This window comes from Brachyhypopomus gauderio, chromosome 10 (genome assembly GCF_052324685.1).
Source record: "Brachyhypopomus gauderio isolate BG-103 chromosome 10, BGAUD_0.2, whole genome shotgun sequence".
In the NCBI taxonomy this organism is placed as follows: domain Eukaryota; kingdom Metazoa; phylum Chordata; class Actinopteri; order Gymnotiformes; family Hypopomidae; genus Brachyhypopomus; species Brachyhypopomus gauderio.
Window position 1 is genome coordinate 4,330,216 of NC_135220.1, and position 20,000 is coordinate 4,350,215.

Below are 20,000 nucleotides of genomic sequence, written 5' to 3' on the forward strand. Positions count from 1 at the left end.
ACGGGAGCACACACTCCTCTACGGGAGCACACACTCCTCTACAGGAGCACACACTCCTCTACGGGAGCACACACTCCTCTACAGGAGCACACACTTCTCTACAGGAATAGCTGGTACTCCTCTTCCTGCAATCAAAGAATCACCAGACATTCACGGAATCCATACGAATATGTCTGGTCACAAGAAAACGTTTGTTTGCGGAGAGTGCAGAACTTCGGTGGGCATTGTTCCACAGACGTCTCCTCTCTGCCAGGGTCCGGCTCGCTGAAAGGAGCCATAGAAAAGATCCTTGAAGCCTGTGTCTCCTGGTTCACCTCTGTGTGATTCCCCGGAGGGAGGAAATCCAATTAGGGCAGGGCCATGTGCCATGTGGTCCGGACCCTCACACTTAGGCAATAATACACTCCTTTGTATGCCATCAGCAATGACCCAGAGGCCCTGTGGACGAGAAGGGTGGTGTTGTTCATATTTAACGCCTCGGATTGCATATAGATTGTTTTAGGGTTGCCATAACAACTCCGCTTGTCTTTTCGGTCACTGTGAACAGGTAGCAGACGCAACGTCGGTTTCATTTGTCAACATTTCATCGTCTTTCTTCTAGTTGCTCTTCTACAAAAATACATTTTTCTTCTTCTGACTGTGATCTTTACTTTCATAAATCACTATACTGTAGGAACTGTGTGGTCACTCGTTCATAACCTGTTAAAGGCTCTGCAGCCCTGCAGGTGGACTACATCATCACAGAACCTCCAATGTATCGAACCAAACAGATGGAGTAAGTTTAGTTGATGTGTTTTCATGTAATTCGGCATGTAGAGATGCCCGGGTGAAGGGATTAAAACATAAATGCTGTCACCAAGCCAAAGAGCAGAGGTCCTGTCCTGTTTTACACTGCCTTGTCCTGTTTTACACTGCCTTGTCCCGTTCTACACTGCCTTGTCCCGTTTTACACTGCCTTGTCCTGTTTTACACTGCCTTGTCCCGTTTTACACTGCCTTGTCCTGTTTTACACTGCCTTGTCCCGTTCTACACTGCCTTGTCCTGTTTTACACTGCCTTGTCCTGTTTTACACTGCCTTGTCCCGTTTTACACTGCCTTGTCCTGTTTTACACTGCCTTGTCCTGTTTTACACTGCCTTGTCCCGTTTTACACTGCCTTGTCCCGTTTTACATTGCCTTGTCCCGTTTTACACTGCCTTGTCCCGTTTTACACTGCCTTGTCCTGTTTTACACTGCCTTGTCCCATTTTACACTGCCTTGTCCTGTTTTACACTGCCTTGTCCCGTTCTACACTGCCTTGTCCCGTTTTACACTGCCTTGTCCCGTTTTACACTGCCTTGTCCCGTTTTACACTGCCTTGTCCTGTTTTACACTGCCTTGTCCCGTTTTACACTGCCTTGTCCTGTTTTACACTGCCTTGTCCCGTTTTACACTGCCTTGTCCTGTTTTACACTGCCTTGTCCTGTTTTACACTGCCTTGTCCCGTTTTACACTGCCTTGTCCCGTTTTACACTGCCTTGTCCTGTTTTACACTGCCTTGTCCCGTTCTACACTGCCTTGTCCCGTTCTAAACTGTCTTGTCCTGTTTTACACTGCCTTGTCCTGTTTTACACTGCCTTGTCCTGTTTTACATTGCCTTGTGAAATGGTTTGTTTTGGTATTAAAAGATGGGATTTCAGAACTTGTTTTGAGTTGGCACTGATTGTTATTGCCCTGCGTTTGAATAATTTCTTTGTTAGTATTTTACCCCGATACAGTTTCCTGCCATTGTCTGGTGTAGACGGCCCGTGGCCTTCTTCGAATGGGTCCCTCCCACCCATATCTCTCACACACTCGTACTCACACACACTCTCCCTTCCTCTCAGTTCTCCCTCTGCTTGTAGTCTGTGACTTTGGGGGATCCTCACACCAGCGGCAGAGGAGAGAGAGTGTGCCTCTCTGTGTACATGAGAGAGAGAGAGAGAGAGAGGGAGAGAAAGAGAAAGCGGCGTGTCGAACACTTCAGGCGAGTTAAATCCTTTTCCTCCCCCTCCAGCTTATTCTGCCTTTGGCTGTGGACGCCCGACAGGCAGTGAGGGAGCGTGGAGGTGACGCCCGGGAATCTCCACAGGCTGCAGGCGAGCGCGGAGGTGACGTCCAGGGGGAGATCCATACGCTGGCTGTGCCCACAGCTACAATCTCATGTCTTCTGTCCCGGAGAACAGCACGGTTAGCTGGTGAGTGACAGTTGAAATCAGCCTTCCCTGGAGTACGGGTCATGTCCGTAACTCTGCGTGTCCGAAACTATTGTCCTCCGTAACTCTGAAGTTGTAGGATGTGCGTGTTCCTGTGTGTCAGCAGAGTTAAAGAGGGTTGTTTTTGGGCTGGGGTGCGGTGGGGGATGTTTCAGTAGTTTTAAAGTTTCGAGGAGGGTTGTTTTGGGGTGGGGTTGGGGGGTTGATTCAGTAGAATTTAGGTGAATTTGGGGTCTTTTTTTGTTTGTTTGTTTTATATCTCTGTTGCATGTGAGACTTCCTCTCTTCCTCTCTATCAGTCTTCCTCTCTCTGCCGGTCTCTCAATCATTTTCCCACCCCATTCCCTTGTTCTCTCCCTCCCTCCCTCTCTCTCCCTCCTTCTCTCTGGGTGCTTTCAGAGCTCCTCTGCTCTTGTTCCTAGCTTCCTCCTGTTGTTTGTGGGTGCAGGTTTTCTCTTCAGTCTCTCACGCTCTCTCACACACGCAGCGCACGGGAAGGAAAGCGCTGATAAGACTTCGGGAGTCTGGAGAGGGAGAGGCTCATTTCTGCACCCCTGCTGGACTTTGTGTGTGTGTGTGTGTGTGTGTGTGTGTGTGTGTGTGTGTGTGTGTGTGTGTGTGTGTGTGTGTGTGTGTGTGTGTGTGTGTGTGTGTTGTTCTTGGAGGTCCCTCTCATTGCGTTTGCTAGGTGGAGAGGGTGGGAGGGAGCAGACAGCAACGAGTCAGTGTGTGTGTGTGTGTGTGTGTGTGTGTGTGTGTGTGTGTGTGTGTGTGTGTGTGTGTGTGTGTGTGTGTGTGTGTGTGTGTGTGTGTGTGTGTGCGTCAGACGAGTGTGTGGGTGTGTGTGAGATGAGTTTGTGTCCATGTCAGTCAGGACAAACTGTGACCTGAAAACTTGCATGAAGGAAAAAAAAAACATTAGGAATGAGAAGCAGAAGAAGAGAAAGTGGAATTCGACAGGAGACACCTCAAACTCGTCTGTCATGACAGTGTGTGTGTGTGTGTGTGTGTGTGTGTGTGTGTGTGTGTGTGTGTGTGTGTGTGTGTGTGTGTGTGTGTCTAAGCGTGCGTATGTGGGAGGAACAGAATGAACTAGCCTGTGTGTTCTAGAAAGACAGAGGGCGTAGTGGACTGTTATTTTACCTGTCCTCTCAGCGTCCTGTCAACAGGTAAACAGGTCAACAGGTAAACAGGCCCTTTTAACAGAGACTGCTCACGCGTCACCACCAGGAGGTCGTGGTGGTGAACATGGCAGAGCTAGGGTGGAGTTGAATCACACGGTGTTGTTAGGGCCGGTTAGTTTCACCTTCAGCGTGACCATTCCTCTCCACCGACCGAGGCTCAAGCCCTCGGCTCGATTGTTCTGTGGTCCGTTCTGCCCGCTGAAGAGCGTGTCTTCTTTTGTAAGCGCCTGTGTGGCACTGGGCTGTGTTTGTTTCAGCTGGTCAAAGGCAGTTCCAGCTGCGGTGGCCCGGACTTCTTGTCTGTGATGGTGAGTTTCTCTATTGAAAGTGGAAGAGGGAGAGAACGGAGAGTGTGGTGAGGTCTGGTGGACACGCTGGGGAGGCGACATGAGGATCGAGCAGGACAGGAGGAAACAGACCTGAGGCTGGTCATGCCGCACCAGTGTCTCAGAGCTCTAAGCAAGCATTTCCTCTTTAGTTTGTGTGTGTGTGTGTGTGTGTGTGTCTGTGCGCATGTGGCTGTGTGTATCTGTCTGTGTGTGTGCCTGTGTGCATGCGTGCTCGTGTGTGTGTGAGTGTGTGTGTGTGTGTGTGTGTGTATTTAGACATGGTTGCACATGTCTGTATTTTTGTTTTGTTGAAATGAGGAAGTGTACACACACTCATGTCTTAAGTTATTGAATATCACAGTTTCATTTTGATTCTTAAAGCTCCGCTGGGTGTTCTGCTAAAGGAGTGACTAACGTGTGTCACCACGCCTCTGAACCCCGTACACTTCAGCACACTTCCTCTACTCACTGTCAGCTCATGATAACGTGAAGGCAACATCTGTGATTTTGTGATAGCCTCTTTAAAAAACATCTACTACAGTCTTGAATGACCTGGATAGGGTGGTTTTTATGTTTTTCAGTTGGGGTTATTTTAAATCACAACAGCAGTCCCCACTCTGTCCTCTCTGCATTGTGTCTCTCAGGATTGTCTCTGCTTTGACTGATAAGGCAACATTCAGTAGCACTTCCTGTCCAGGCAGGAAGTGCTGAAACCTTGTGCAGTCCCTGAGCAGACCAGACAGCTGTTGATGATGGGACATTCCGTGGTTTACCCCCCACGTGGTTTGCCCACACCATCCTGTACCCCCCCCCCCCCCCAACACCCCCCAACGTGAATTCAGGTCTTATTATATATGTCGATTCATAGATGACAGCTTTAGAAGAAATGCTCTTATACTGTAGTGTCATTACAGGACTTTATGACGTTTTGCTGTGGTCACTACTCAGTCTGGCCGTTCCAGTGACCATGGCTGTTCCAGTGACCATGGAAACCCGTAGGGGTCTGGGCTTGTTTGCACTCACGCCACACTTTTAGAACAAAGTGGGCGCTGACTGATGATGTCACTACCTGCTCTTCTGTGATCTCAGTGATGAATGATGCTCACACTTTGCATCCCCCCACCCCGCCTTACACACACACACACACACACACACACACACACACACACATTGAGGGCATGTCTTTACCCCTCCCCCCACACCCTGAGCTTGTGGAATTTCTCCTGAGTTCAAGGGTTCCCTGCTTCTCACAGAGATAACCCTGCAGCTCCTCTCCAGAGATCCAGCCTGCTAATCACTTCCCTTTACCTCCGCTCAGGCGGGTGGAGGGGGAGGGCGGAGGACGGGGGTGTGGGGGTCACTCATGGGCAGATCCTGACCTGCAGGCTTGCACTGGGGCCTCTCATAGGTCACTTGTGTGGACAGGTCTGGAGTCAGTGTTTCCCTCTGGATTTGATCAGTCATAAGAAGAACTGAGCCACAGGGAACCTGTTTTGAGATCAGCTCTTAAGGACAGCATCTGTCTGGAACTGATCCAAGGACGCCTGGGGCACAGGAGGGTCAGGAGGGGGGGTGAGAAGGGCAGACCCCGCCCTCGGTTACACGTCCTGCCCGACAGAGATTGATCCGCGCAAGGCTCTGTTCCCAGGCTTACCGTTTGACATGATGATCGATAGTTTGGAAAGGTGGAAAGTTTGGTAGTGAGCTTGGAAGATGAGTGCAGTCTGTCTTCTGTTAGTCTTCTGTTAATTTCTTTTTGAGGTCCAAACATTAGCTAAAGACATGTTTGAAGAAACATGTTTAGCTCTAGTTTGTTCATTTTAGAATTTGGACAGGATATCAACACCCTTGTTTTCATCTGTGATAATCTTCCTGTTATTTGCACTAGTGGTTTGTTAATTAGCCTGTAAAATGAGCTCATTTTAGATGTGGTTATGAGTTTATCGCCCCCTGCTGGTGACCATGTGAATTGATTAAATGAAAAAAACCCCAAAAAGTTTAGAGAAGGGTGCTCAGAAAATGCTTATGTGTGGTTTTATGCTGTCATGTGAGGCAGCGGTGCGTTGAGAGTCTGGCTGGTTTACCGCTGGCCGTCAGTCTCCGTATTCGCCTTCTCAAGCGCTGCTGGAATCTACAGGAAGTCACTGTGGGACGGATCAGGCGTAGGAGTGCTGACACTTTCATCAGCTAACAGGATTTTTCCAGCGCAGGACGTTTGGCGCTCTCGCCCAGAGGGCCTCGGCGTTAGCCCTGGGGGGAGGCGTGGCCTGTTGGTATGTTTTCAGAGGCCAAAGCAAAGAGCTTTACTGAACTGGAGCTGTTTCAGTGTTGTAGCTGGTTCACCTTTTTAAGCCGGTTAACTGTTTCAGTTGTTTAACTGTTCAAGCCAGTTAACTGTTATAGGTTCTGTGGTAAAGGTGGTGTTGCTACATTCCCCGAATAGTCAAGTTTGGCGTGTTTTTAGTAAGCAGACTCCTCCCGGCGACACTCCCAATATACACTGATCTCTGTTCCCATTAAAACACACACCGTTTCATTTCCACCCTGCATGACACATGTTTTCTCCACCTGCAGCTGTGTGGGGGGTGTGTATATGTGACAGTTGCATTTGTTTGTGTGTGTGTGTGTGTGTGTGTGTGTGTGTGCGCGTGCGTGCATGTGCACACACTCACACACACACACACACACACACACACACTCACACTCACACACACACACACACACACACACACACACACACACACTCACACACACACACACACACACACACACACACACACACACACACACACACACACACACACACACACACACACACACACACATGCATTCTGTAGTTTCACTATCAGCCTTTCCTGTTCACTCCAGATGGAAGGTACCTCCTTGGTTCTCTCTCTCTCTCTCTCTCTCTCTCTCTCTCTCTCTCTCTCTCTCTCTCTCTCTCTCTCTCTCTCTCTCTCTCACCCTCTTCAGTTTTACAGGGCTCTCACACTTCTCTGGGTTAGACTCAGTAGGCGGGCTCTGTGTCAGGCAGCTCAGGAAGTGTTTAGTCAGGACCTACCTGGCTCACCTCCCCTCTCAGGCCGTAGAGCCTGAAGCTTGGACACTGACGTCTGTCCCGCAGCCCCAAGCATCTCCGTGCCGTCATTCTCTTTTTTCTTCTTATTCCATACTCACCCGTACCTCTCTCACCTGTACCTACCATCACTTCCCTCTTTTCCACACTCGTCTGTCTCTCTCTCACCCTTTTCCCATACCTGTCTGTCTTTCACCCTCTTTTCCACACTGTCTCTCTCTCTCTCTCTCTCTCTCTCTCTCTCTCTCTCTCTTCACAAACACATATATTGCTTTAAAGCTGTTCAGAAAGAGGGCTAACTGTGAGCTTGTGACAGACTGGATGAAGAACGCAATGTTTAAAACAGCTTTATGAAACATTTTATAATGATAAACAGACATTCACCAGAATTCTTAATTTTAATATATTAATTTACAGTAATGAGGAGCTTACATCGGTGGAAATTTTGCTATAATACAACCGCACGCTTAATTTGCATCAGTTGATAATTTTTGAGTACTTAAATTGATTGTTATAATATTCAATAGACTGAACCATTAAACTTTGTTTTTGAGCTATTTAAAACACATATATCTGTTAAATATCTCTTAAATCAGAATATAAAGATTAGTGTTGTTTTCTTTGTCTATATTCAACTAGTTTATAATTATTTCCTGTAGTTACGCTAGAATTGTTTTCATTTTTTTCTTTAGCGTAATTTTGATTTGAAGTGGTGACCTTTGACGAGGCATTTGATCAATTATAATCACTTCAAATTGATGTCATTAAATTGTATCGTTTTCCCCCTCGTCTTCAGCTGGTAGGCGTTCTTAATAAATTCATGTCGTCATAGGCTATCAAAATGCAATTATTTTAAAAAGCACGAGGTTTGACATCTTTAAGTAAAAAAAAAAAAACCCAGATAGGAGATCAAAAATATCAGTGCACAATGCGAAGGTGCAATCCCATTTGGCCACAATGCATCAGACATTAATGCCTTTCTTCCATTATGTCCGATGCAAACCTCAGAATTTCCAGTGCCCTGTGGGGCAGCACAGGAACTCAGACTTTTAGTGCCAGAACTTTCCGTTATCATAACGTTCACTTGACACTGATACAGACCAAACGTTTCGAGATCAGCCTTTGAATATAGCAGCTAGTAAACTGACACAACTCATAACTGAAACAGTCGAGGGACGCTTGTAAAAGTTCATAGTTTAGCCACTGAAAAGAAAACCTAACGGGTTGTGTGTGGGTGAGACGAAATCGGTACATCAAGAAGGAGTCTATATTTAGGCCATGTTTCCATCACGTTCGCCCACTCCTTTAGGTTGTTGTGTTCAGAAAGGTGATGCTGCCTGAGCCGGTATATCTGGCTCAAAACGACCACATTACTACCTCGTCACTGCGCTTCGGAGGTATAACGCCTCACGGTCACCCACATGGGACCGTATAAAGTGCAAATTTTAATGGGTCCGGTTCAGAATGTCCCACTAAATTTCTGCTGTACAGAAGTGAATCTTAGCATTTCCCTTGAACGAGTGACAGACCTCCACCGCTCCTCCCCTATCTAGGCTGCCTAGGTAGCCGTGGTCTGTATCACGGCTTGAACCTTCATCTGTGTGCGCAAGGTGCATAATCTGGGATTAACATAATCTGAGTTGTAAAACCTTTAGTGCTAAACTGCAGTGCTAAACCGGCTGTAATCCCTGTGGAATCACTGGTTTCCCTGTAATTTTTCACACTTATCTCTGGCAATAAATAAATAAATAAAATTGTATGTATAGTATGTAAGAATTTGCTGTGACATTTTTTGTCTGAAAAAGCTGCAAAGGCAAAAAGCTGCAAATGACATGAATTAAGAAGCATGGAGCCCAGAGCAGTGGATACGTCTCCTTCACGTACTGCAGACAGTTTAATTCATCAGGTGAATGCAGCTACGGCAGGAACAGTGATCTTGAAGATGCTTAACTTCACGTTTGATTCATAGCTGGATAAATTTGGATCGGTGTGTTCAGCTCTTGCAGCTCTTGTTCCAATCTTCTGCTTTTTGTTTCTGAAGAAGCGGTTTGTTCCTGGGTACTGCGCTCTGTCTTGTTTTGGAAAGAGCTCGTCAAGCTCATCAAGGGGTCTCTGATGTTTTCAAGCTAGATGCAGAGCAATTTCCAGCCACATTCACTAACTACGCTACCGACGTGTCCTGTGTGCGTCTTCCCACACCCACACACACACACACACACACACACACACACACACTCACACACACACACACACACACACACATACATACACACACACACACACACACACACACACACACACATTACCCACCCTGCAGGAAACACTGGAAAAAATCAACATGGAAACTTATCAAGCGTTGAGACTTTGGTCTTTGCCTTGGTGCTGGATGTATGAGTTAAGCTTACATTGTTTGTGTGTGTGTGTGTGTGTGTGTGCACATGCATGCTAAATGAATTCAGACCTCACATAATCTGTGATGACAATGGCAGTGAAAACCTTGTGGGAGGATCAGAAGGGAGGCTTATGTCGAAGGGGAGTTCAGCATGTCAGCACAATGCTTCAATGAGCTAACGTGTGTGTGTAAGTGTGTGTGTGTGTGTGTGTGTGTGTGTGTGTGTGTGTGTGTGTGTGTGTTAGATCATTCTAGAAGATCTTTTGAATGTTGGAGGGTTTACCTTTTTTTTCTTTTTTTTTAAGTTCACTAGGCAGCAACATGACCAGTGGTTTGAAAAAACATTATTTTATTTTAAATATATGAAATGATACTTAATGATTCAAGATATTTACAAATTTATAGTTATTGCTTCAAGCAATTGTCACATCCTTTCAGGAGGAATAGTATTTCAGGTGATGTGTAGCCTCATCACTGCACTGGCTGTGTAATGTGTTTTGTGCGTGTGAGTTTGTTTGCAGTGTAGACAAGTTTTCAGCCTTTCTCCACATTCTTCCAAAAGGTTTTACGTGCCATCACAGTCCTGCTTACAGCCGTCCCTGTGACACACAAGCCCTGTAATACCTGCAGCAGGTTTAAGGATCAGATGTGATGGACAGCTATTGTGTACTCCAGGACAGCGTGAAATCCCCAGATCCATGAAACCTGACACACATGCAAAAGTGCTTGAACACTGAGCATCTCGCGTACATTGAACCCCCCCCCAACACAGGGCTAGGGTCCTGCATCTCCTGCTCTGTGGTGGAGTGTCCTGACAAAGTCCTGCTCTACAGGACCTCTGGGGCTTCACTCTTCTATGAGTCAGAACATGTGAACTGGAACTGCACTGCACACCACACCCAAACAGCCCTCCCTGCTGGTGCCCTTCTTCATCCAACACAGCTATTCCCATCACACACACACACACTCACACACTCACACACACACACACACACACACACACACACACACACACACACACACACACACACACTCACACACACACACACACACACACATACATACACACACACACACACACACACACACACACACACACACACACACACACACACACACACACATACATACACACACACACACACACACACACACACACACACACACACGATTCTGAGCTTTTTTTCTCTCCACACCCTCATTTTCTTTCTACTTCTCTTTTCTTCTGCTTCCATCTGTTTTTCAGCCTTTCCACAACCCGTCTCCCTCTTTTCCTGTCTTTTCACAACCCGTCTCTTTCTGTATCTGCTCTCTCTCTCTCTCTCTCTGTATCTCCCCACTCTTTGCATCTCAGTATCTCCCCCTTCCCTTCTTTCTCTTCATCTCTTTCTCTCTGTTTTTGCTCTCCTTTTCTCCCCATATCCAGCATTCCTCACATTCCATCCGATGTGCTCGGCCCGCCACACTCAGCCCCTTCCTCGTCCTGCTCTCCACAGACGAGCCCTTCCAAACCTGCCACTGTCCGAGATAAAGCACAAAGTCGAGATGAGCCAGAGTGATTTCGTCGGATTTAGTGTGAATGAAGGCCTCGCTTATTTTCAAGATCTTTTTTAAAAAGCTGCTTTGTGTAACTTTGGAGAAAACTCTTGACATCCTGTTGGTAGAAAGGCTGCGCTCCTACATGGCTTGCGTGCCGAGGTCTTCTCTTACTCTCGTCTGCTAACGGCCTTCTGAGTCTGAGGCCTGGCAGAAACGCCGCTGCCTCTCACGGGGTTCCCACCCACCCCCACACCCATCCTTCACCCTGGCTTGTTTCTCAGCTACCTGCGAGTACTGAAGGCACAAACGCAAGCAGCAGGAAGCTGAAGTCCTACACCCGTGATCACAAAATGATTGGTGGCTCTTCTGTGTGTGTGTGTGAGTGTTGTAGGTCTTTAAGTTGAAAGTAGTCAAAATAAAACAAAATAAAAACTCATTGCTGCAAGAGATATATTATCGGACACTCCCGATATGATCAGACTCCGGGTACGCATCGAAATTAATTTCTCAGAGAGAGGAAGAGAGAAGAGGGAGAGGATGTGTGAGAAGAAGGAGAGAGAGAGAGAGAGAGAGAGAGAGAGAGAGAGAGAGAGAGAGAGAGAGAGAGAGAGAGAGAGAGAGAGAAGGGGATAAGAGAGAAACAGGCAATTGAATTATTTGTTGAAGTCCTTGATTAGCAGCCCCACCTGCAGAGCGTGGCACTGGTCATTGGGTGGTTAGATCGTGTTGGATTGGGGCTGTAGCTGTAAGCCTGACCTCCAGGAACACAGTGGGTGTCTGTTCTGAACTATAGTTACAAGGGTTCTCTCTGTCACGCAGCGCTAGATTAACATCAGAGTCTAATCTCCGGGTACTTCCAAAGCCTCCGATTCAAAAAGTGCATCCGCAGACTAATAAAGGCACTTTGATGTTGTTTCATTTATCAGTCTGTGAGGATGATGATAAGACCCGGAAACATATTACCCATTATTACATGCTGTGTACTGATATGAGATCAGCTTTTGTTTATAACGTCCTACTTACCAGGGTTATGCTGTTGAAGAGAACCTGAACCCCGATCTTTCGTTTTCCCCTCGATCTATGAGGTCACACAGTTATCACAGTCTGATTGGAGACACACACACACATACACAGGTGCAGTCTGTGAGATGGCTCGGCCTGTGATTGTATCAGAGATGTACAGCAGATTTTGTCTTTTCAGATATGTCAGGCTAGATTTCCTACTATTGGAACCCAATACAATTCTGGTCCTTGTCAGCAAAAAAAAAAAATACATTTAGCAGTTCTGAATAAACAAATTGGTCTTTAGATTTCCTTTTAGTTGCTGATGCTAAAGATTAATGATCTACAGTTGATCTACAGTTATCTGTAGCTGTAATCATATTGTACTTTTATGTAGTTCAAAGGAATGCAAGTATGTGTGTTAAATGACAAGTCAAGCACACTGTATTCCTGTGCAGTCATGTGTGTATACGTGTGCGCGCGGCGTGTGTGTGTGCGAGAATGTGTGTGTGTGTCTGCGTGTGTGAGTGTGTGTGTGTGTGCCTGTGTGTGATTGGAACTTTCGTATAGCTTTCCCCCGACACTGCAGGTTCCTGTACAGAAATATGGAAATGATATTGTGGCATGTTTCATGCTTGCGTGTTTAGAGATGTTACATGACAGACTGACATAATGAACGATCAGTGGTTACTGTGAGTCTCCGTGTGAAAGTCACAGGTCTAGCTATGTGCTGAACTTACTGTTCCACAAAAATGTCTATGTGTGAATTGTGTAGCATGTTCAATAGCCTGCAAAGTACCAGAACAGATTGTTTTGTTTACATTCAGTAGTATTTCCAATGGATATACAAAACTTACAACAGAAGATTATATATCATATATCCTTAAGCATATAAGCAAACATGCAAACCTAAATATGACACCGTATGACTAGAAAATGGCTAATTGCACAACTTTAAAAGATGCTCTTGACCTCAAAGTGAAATAACAGTCCAGCAGAATTGGCTAACACCAGCTTCACTTCCTTGTTTGAAAGCTGAAAGACTAGATGTGTCACGCCAGCAGGGTCTCTGTGCTGTGAATAGACACGGGGGACCATACCTAGCTTGCTTCACACAGCTGTGTGTGTGTGTGTGTCTCACCGGCGTCATCGCACAGTTGACCGCATCCTGTGCTAATTCAACCGGGTCTTTTTTTCTCTTTCTGTTTTCCTCATGCTTACTGGAATATGGAAAGAAGGTCTGTTGATGTTGAGAGAATAGTCCTCGTTTATTTTTAACCACATCAGCTTAGCCTTCTTGTGGGTGCTGCTGCCAAGTTCATTCTTAATGATCACAGATCAGTGCTTAAAGCTGTAAGGTATGATCATAATCTGGAGTGGCTATACATCATTTTTTGCACGCACCGTGTCCACACCTGTGTGTGACGTGAGCTCGGACCTCGTCAGGCGGATTGCTCTGCACCTTAGCTTGACCCTGTTCTGGCTGCATAGAAAAATCATGACTCTTCACTCTTCATTCCTTCGTGTCCTGAAACCTCAATGCTCCCGCTGTTCTGAGGTCAGTGGTAGAAGGCCTTTATCGGTGTGTTTGTGTTGCCTGTGCAGATCTGAGTGTGCATGTGCTGGTTAGTTCATGGGCTGTTTCAGTGTCTTATTGTAGTCTTTCAGCTCCTGCCGGATATTATTCATACTGAGGGATTGTGTAATTATAACAATGAACACAAAGATGTGCACACAAAAGTCTGCTTGTGAACACACACACACACACACACACACACACACACACACACACACATAGAAGAGGGTTTCTGGTAAGGCTCCTGGGTTCCCCCCTGTAGAAGACGCTAAAGGATGAACATCACCTTCGCTGCTGGTTTCGTTATGCGTGTGCGTGTGTGTTTGTGGTTTCTTCTGAAACATATGGGAGGTACCAATACAGAACTACAGGACAGGAGCAGAAACTCAGAAGCATATAAGCTAATATGTAAACAGCTTGCTGCCACGTACGTGCATACTGAAAAATTATTCGGAAAAAAAAAGTAATTCTGTACTTTTACAAAACCGTGTACGTCGTAACATTAACAACCGTGTAACGGATTTACATTCCTGCATGCCTTCAAGTAAACACAAATGAACGCGTATCATCGCAGTGTGTTGTTTACAGTGAAGCATCTTCTGAAGTAGAGCGCTGTTCCTGTAACCGAGCCGATACCGCTACTCCAAGCCACATGTACGACCCGTCCAGAGTTACGTGTGCAGGAAACTATAGACGCTCGCGGCTCTCTGACGCGTCTGTCCTGCTTTCTGAGAAAGAGGCGCGCTCGCGGTTTGAGAGCGCGTGGAGCCTCACCGGGGGCCACGCGCGTGCGGGTCTCGAGCTGAAAGGCGCTTCGGGCGCGATCTGATGCACCTCGGCTCTTCCAGGAGCCCACACTTGCACACTTCTCTGGAAGCTGATAGCGAACTGCAGGAGAAACGTCACTCGGACGTAAAGTTGCGTTTTGACTCATTTGCCGTGGTCAGTAGGTGATGCACTAACGCAGAGATAAAGCCCGTTTGCGTGCAGAGCCTATCGATGCAATCACGTTATTAAACGCGTATTAGGTCATTATAAGCGCACTTTCATCTCGCGCTTGTGAAAAAACAATAATTGCGTGAATGTATGAATGTTATGAGTGAATGTATGAATGTTTAAAACTCATTTGATTTCTCAGAGCATGAAATATGTATGTTTTTATATTCCATTGTGTTCGTTAAAATAAGCATACGCGTCAGTTAACGGATGTGTGTCTATTTAATAAATGAACTACCTATAAAGTTTCGGCAGCTTTAATGACTCACAAAATAAAACAGGACAAGCCGACTCCCACGAATCCAGTCGACCAGCCCGGACGGTGCTGGCAGGATTGACTGCAGTGTGAGCCAATGAGAAATACAGGCAGGGAAGCGAGAACCGTGTGATGTCAAGGCTATTTTTGGACCGACCCGCCTGCATTTCTATTTTCGTCCGCAACAGGGGTTGGACTTAGCAAAGGTACCGTGATAACTCTTTCTCTCTCGTGCAACGCTGGCGAACGTCTCATTTTCTCTCTAAGTGGATCATCCAAGAACGGATTTCTTTACAGAGACGGACGGAACCGAACCACAGAGAGCTAAGACCACCGACCCGAGACGTCGCACACGTTCCGCCAAGGAGTTTCAGAGGGGACGAGTAACCTGTTGTAGTCTTTTGTTTCTGCTGGAAGGTAGCTGCGTTGCTCTTCTATTCGAAGACTGTGAGTTTGTTTGGTAATGAGTTATAAAGTTGAGTTTAGTTCTGTGTTCTGGTTCAGTTCTGCTGCGCTGCGTTTACTTCGTAAAGTTGCAGCTCTGCGCCCGGAGCGCGTGTCAGTGTAATGGGTCTGAATTCTGCTCGAAAAGCTCGTTGCTTTAAATAAATCTTGTTGTTTGAAAACAAAAACAATATTTTCAACGGGGATTTATACACTTCATCAAGTGGTATATTGATTTTATACATAAAACGTCGCGTCAGATTTGAAGAAAGTTAGTACAGATGCTGCAGGTTTCAAACAGCTTGCTAGATTCCGCTGTGTCCGGTAGGCACAAGTTGACAAGTTCGGTTCTGGTATCAGATGTATTGTATGAAACCGATGACCTATTTTAAACAAAGTCTGAATTGGTTAAACGTTTATCCTGTGTTTTCGTTGTAACGGAAGGAAGCGACTCCTGTCATCGTTTTTGGGTTTAAACTTACAGAAAGTTTGAGGTTTCCTCTTCCGTCGTTGGCATGAAACCTTGTCGCCGATTGTGTAGCGTAAATATAATGTATATAAATAACGGATTTATAAAACGAGGTCTGGGCTGTTTGCTTCACAGATGGAATTACGCGCACGAGACCAACCTTAGAGGCCAGACACGCAGGTGACGTCGGAGAGGCAGGTACGTCACCTCCATGACCTCACAACCTCACGCGCAACCTCACGGGGATGTTGGCTCGTTTTGAGGTAGAAATACGTCGTTTTACGGAGTCCCAGACTTGGTCCATACGTATGATATGGCATCATTCGTGTCCCATCGCCACAGGCTTGGAAATAATTTCGTAATTCTTGTTATTTATTAATTTCATATGAGATCATATGAAACCGTCACGTGCAATTGTGATATTTGCATAGTAGTATCGTTTCCTCGCTAGCATTCCCTGGAAGAGGTTCGATTCTCATAGGCGAACACTTACGAGTCAAGCAGGCGGATAGGCCCAGCTGTCTGCGGCGTATCGGATTTTGTTTGAAGCCGCACGGATCTCGAGAACACTTCTTCTGAAAAGCTGCAGGCCTCTTAAACCCACTTCTGACCTCGCATCTGTTTCACCGAGTCGGTTCTCAGCAGTGCAGCACAAACTTTACATTGTTTACTTTGGACTGTGCGCGATTGAGCATCCTTTGTTTGACTGTCTTGTCATGTGACCGCAAGCCTTGATAGACTGTGTAGTGCTGGTTTAACAAGTCACAGCTGCGGTAAACCCCTGTTTTAATGTATTTATAATTAAACGTTTTTAATATGGTCATTCTTAATGAAAATATGCTAATCTGAACAACCAGCAATTTCACTCAGAATTATGTCACAATTTTTTTCATACAAGGAATAACAGAATTGTGTTTCTAGGAGCGAGCCATCATTCTGTCATAGAAGACCAATGATGGGAGCTCAAATGCCATCTGATGAAGGATTTATTCCATTACATGCTGTGTTATCCATAAAGCAGTGATTTTTATATTGTGTTCTTTAGAGACTTGGTAACCATGCACAACATGCAGTTGAATGAAGGAGTCAGTTAAGTCAGATTGTCTGCCACAACACGCTTCCGAGAGCTTCAGAGTTACACAGCAGATGGACTGAGACTGAGCATTACTGTCTTTATAGCTCTGCTTGGTTCTACACACCTTATGCAAAGGTCTGGTTACTTTACAAATGTCATAAATGTTGAAGAAACAAATCTCCGAGCATTGTAGTTCAATTTAGAGAGTGTGCTTTCCGAATTGTTTTTCTGTCTCCACTGGTTTGTTGACCAGAGCGTAGCTGGCTAATGGGGCGTGGGTGGTGTAGGTATATGGGGTCTCACTGGTGCGTGTGTGGTGTAGGTATATGGGGGCTCACTGGTGCGTGGGTGGTGTAGGTATATGGGGGCTCACTGGTGCGTGGGTGGTGTAGGTATATGGGGGCTCACTGGTGCATGGGTGGTGTAGGTATATGGGGTCTCACTGGTGCGTGGGTGGTGTAGGTATATGGGGGCTCACTGGTGCGTGGGTGGTGTAGATATATGGGGTGCGTGGGTGGTGTAGGTATATGGGGGCTCACTGGTGCGTGGGTGGTGTAGGTATATGGGGGCTCACTGGTGCGTGGGTGGTGTAGGTATATGGGGGCTCACTGGTGCATGGGTGGTGTAGGTATATGGGGTGCGTGGGTGGTGTAGGTATATGGGGGCTCACTGGTGCGTGGGTGGTGTAGATATATGGGGTGCGTGGGTGGTGTAGGTATATGGGGTGCGTGGGTGGTGTAGGTATGGGGTGGAGGCAGCAGTTCGAGGTGACTGTGGTTGTGATCAGGTTCTGTGCCGGCGGGCCAATGGCTGGAAGAGAAAAGCGTACGATGAGGTCGTGGCCGGTGGCGAGATCACGTTTCACCGTAGCGCACGGCGGAGAAATGACACCGGCGGCTGCTTTTGTAGCCCCCGTGTCCTGTGTTCAGCTCGGCACGATGTTCGCAGAATCTCTGGAGCGTTTCGCGCAAGATGGGTCGTAGCTTTTGTCCTCCACGTACCCGCGCGCTTAAGTCATCACACCGTCCCGCCAAGCTCCACTCAGCCGCATCGGGACCTGCTCACCTGGTCTCGGTAGCACGATGCACATATCAGACAAGTTTACGGATCAGGGGTTATGTGTGGCCATCGTGACTCTTAGTTTGGTTTGACCCACAATGCAGTGTGGCGGCCCAGGTCTTCAGGACAGCTCCTGATCCTGAGTAACATGACTACAGGATACTTGTAGTAAGAGTGCGGGATCATTTCTCATCATTTTCCCGGTTGACCATCCCAGGTGTTACTATGCCAATTTCTAAAGCTTCGTGCGAAAGGTGTTTGATTGCATCACATTATTGTGCTTCCTGTGTTCTTGCAGTGCAACGTAACCTGTGGTGATCTCACTGACCAGTGGAGTGTAGCCAGCTCCTTTGTCACGTGTGTGTGTGTGTGTGTGTGTGTGTGTGTGTGTGTGTGTGTGTGTGTGTGTGTGTGTGTGTGTGTGTGTGTGTGTGTGTGTGTGTGTGTGTGTGTGTGTGTGTGTGTGTGTGTGTGTGTGTGTGTGTTTGCGTGTGTGTGTGTGTGTGTGTTTGTGTGTGTGTGTGTGTGTGTGTGTGTGTGTGATGAGAAGAGAATAATCTTTGAGGTATTTGTGCTTTTTTCCCCTCATCTTGGCGCGCTGGGGCAGGAGAGTGAAGCTAACAATAGAGAGATTGTTTTTCATGGAGCCACAGCAAAGATCACATTTCCTGTTCCTGGCTTAAGGCGGGGGGGTCAGCTGACTGCACCCTCCTTACACACCACTGTTGCTGTCTTCACAGCTCACAGGAGGGAGGTGGAGGAGGAAGGAGAGGAAGGAGCTCAACTCTTACCTCAGCCGAGAGGCTGGACAGCGTGTCCAACAGAGGCAGGGGGGGATGATTGTGATTGGAGCAGTGCGACTGCTTGGAAGGCTGTGATAGGTTCTGAACCGTCTTTGATTTTCAGGGTGGAGCTTGTGTTTGTTCTGCAATGTGATTGGCTGAGGGCAGGTGTGTGATGATGTTATCGCTCATGGTCTCCTTTGAAGAAGCATCTTAGTGGAAAGTTTAGTGGCTACCAAGCCCCACGTATGGTCAAATGTGGCCCAAACTCTTCAGCGTTTTGTAGAGCAGAGGTGAAGGAAGGTTCATCATTGTCTTGTGCGTGCGTGTGTGTGCGTGCGTGTGCGTGTGTGTGTGTGTGTGTGTGTGCGTGTGCGTGTATATGCAGGTCCTGAATATTCATGATATGAGCACTTAATATACAGTCTCCCCCAGAGCAGAATTGAAAGAAACACACACACACACACACACACACACACACACACACACACACACACACACACACACACACACACACACACACACATACCCACACACACAGATATGAGAGAGAGTGAGTTGAGAAGGGACAGGGAGAGAGGTGGAGAGAGAGAGATGTGGAGGGGAAGAGAGAGATGTCATTATATGCATTTTTTTCGTCCACTTGAGAGTCGTTGAAGTTCAACCACTGAATTACCCTGAAGAGTGCCGCCATTTTGAGATTGCTGTAAATTGTGGGGAGACTTACCCTTACGTGCCTCCCACTCCCCCTCTCCCTTTCTTTCCCTCTTCCTCTCTCTCCCTCACTCCCTCTCCCTCTCTCTTGCCCTCTTCCTCTCTCTCTCCCTCTCCCCCTCTCTCTCAGCCCTTCAGGTGCATGTTAACATGCAGACATTTTGCCTTGAGCTGAGATTCTTGGGATCTGTGGGGAGATTCTGGGGTGATCTGGAGTGATCTGGGGGGATCTAGGTGAAATGAGCAGCTGCCAAAGCTTTAAGCACAGCTTATCAACAATTTGTTTGATGTTTGGAAAGATTAATGACAATACACCCTAACCCCTTCCCCTGGTCTTTCATTCCGTATGCTGTTGTTGGAGATGTGGATGGTACTGAGAGGGGGGGTTGCTGTTTGGTTAACCCACTCTCGGAATGGTGCTGGGTACAAACCATCAACACTCGCCTAAAAACATCACTATTGCACTCAACACTCACCTAAAAACATCACTACTGCACTCAACACTTACCTGAAAACATCACTACTGCACTCAACACTCACCTAAAAACATCACTATTGCACTCAACACTCACCTAAAAACATCACTATTGCACTCAACACTCACCTAAAAACATCACTATTGCACTCAACACTCACCTAAAAACATCACTATTGCACTCAACACTCACCTAAAAACATCACTACTGCACTCAACACTCACCTAAAAACATCACTACTGCACTCAACACTCACCTAAAACATCACTACTGCACTCAACACTCACCTAAAAACATCACTACTGCACTCAACACTCACCTAAAAACATCACTACTGCACTCAACACTCACCTAAAAACATCACTACTGCACTCCCAGCTCTCCCTGTGCATCAGGAT

The 20,000-nt window shown here is 46.7% G+C and overlaps 1 protein-coding gene across 1 annotated transcript in view; it reads left to right on the forward strand.

The window, feature by feature from the left end:
* Window positions 1–1,844: 1,844 nt before the first annotated feature.
* hdac7a (histone deacetylase 7a) overlaps window positions 1,845–20,000 on the forward strand; it is a 65,292-nt gene continuing 47,136 nt past the window's right edge. Inside the window, 2 exon segments of the mRNA XM_077018889.1 lie at window positions 1,845–2,215; window positions 15,632–15,694. The gene's annotated coding sequence lies outside the window, so the exon portion shown is untranslated.